General features: G+C 33.2%; 1 protein-coding gene across 1 annotated transcript in view; it reads left to right on the forward strand.

Annotated features, from left to right (window-relative positions):
- Positions 1–1,583, forward strand: part of LOC118747360 — a 27,313-nt gene that overhangs the window by 23,744 nt on the left and 1,986 nt on the right. The window lies entirely within an intron of this gene.

Consider the following 1,583-nt stretch of genomic DNA (forward strand, 5'->3'; position numbering starts at 1 on the left):
AATGTTAAACTAAGAAAGGATAAGGGGAACTCATCATTTGAAGACTCGAATGCTCCACCGATTAGCGCAGCGGGTCCTGGATTGGATTTTCTTGTTTTACCGCATTGGTTTTATTTAATTTGTTCTTTTAATAATATATTTTAAAAAACGTAAACACGTCACTTACGATTGAAAAAATTTTATATTTACTACTTCATGTCGTTGGCATTTACATTTCATTTATAAGTTTAAGTTATTTATAAACATTCGCTCTCAAAACTTATTAAAGGTTTGTTTGAAAAAACTTTTAATAAGCTTAATATTAAAAATGCTTATTTAACGCTTATTATAGCAAACTTAATTTAAGTTATTTTTAAAAACGTTTACTGAAATGCTTGTTGGGTAACTATTCAAAGTGTGAAAAGAGAAACAACAATATCGCAAGCGTCTCCCACATCCACTGTCTGTATGTACATTAGACCGTATCACCCTACAAGAAAAAGAAAACACCTGAGTCTAAAATATTTTTGTAAGGCTATTTTTTGCCGAACCTAGCGGTGACCTTTTTACATTTTTCGGAGACACCTTCATACATTCTGCAATAAAAAATTGCTTAAATTGTTGTAAACAGTAAAAGGACAGAATGGATATCCTGTTCGCAGTACATACCTCAAAAAATCCTATCTATCTATCTAGTTAAGAACATGGTAGCAGAACAAGGTACACTGCGACCAAAAAAAAATCTTTAAATTTCACGAATGATTTTTGAAAATTGTCTTATACGTACGGAATCGACTGTAAGGACCTAAAATGCATTAGTTTTTCTCGCGCATACACCGGACAACCGCACAAGAGGTGTTCCAATTGCTCGCCGGCAAACCCATCCAGACGCAGTCACACAAAGGCAAAATTTAATGTATGATAATCGAAAAAACAAATCAAGAAAACATTCGTTTTCGCATTCGAATATGCATATTTTCCCCACGGCGATCTCCTACAAAATGTTCATTCAGTTTTGCATTGCCTAGTAATCGAGGAATGTATGCGATTTGATATGAATTTTTTGGGACTTTGGGATACATTATATTACATTTACATTGAGCCCAAATGCGTCATTTGGGCGAGAAACCTCAAATGCGAGGCCAAATCACGCATTTCTCCATACAAATTCACATTTCCAGAATGACGCATTTCGACGCATTTACACAAAATCACGAAACAAATGCGTTCCAATTGCCGTACTATTTTATTGAACGGACTCAGAAACAAAAGTTCCACAAAAGCTTTGGTTTGTCTTTGACATTTGGAATTTTTCAAACACAAAACAAACACAACGAAATAAATAAATCTTTGAAATTTGTGTGTAAAAATTGTTCATTTATACAAGAGCTTTACACATTTTTAGTTTAATCAAAGAATAATTGCCTTTTTGTGTCCAAAAAGCGTTAACAATATAATAAATGTAGTGTTTGTTTACATACATTTTGTTTTTGTCTTCCCTTTTCATTTGATGAGAAGTCAAAGCAAATGCGGATCAAGCAGTGTAAACACCTTCAAATGACTGATTTCAAATCACGCATTTTGGTCCAATGTAAATGTAATAT

This window comes from Rhagoletis pomonella, unplaced genomic scaffold (genome assembly GCF_013731165.1).
Source record: "Rhagoletis pomonella isolate Grant_MI unplaced genomic scaffold, Rhpom_1.0 Rhpom_scaffold_00011, whole genome shotgun sequence".
NCBI classification, from domain to species: domain Eukaryota; kingdom Metazoa; phylum Arthropoda; class Insecta; order Diptera; family Tephritidae; genus Rhagoletis; species Rhagoletis pomonella.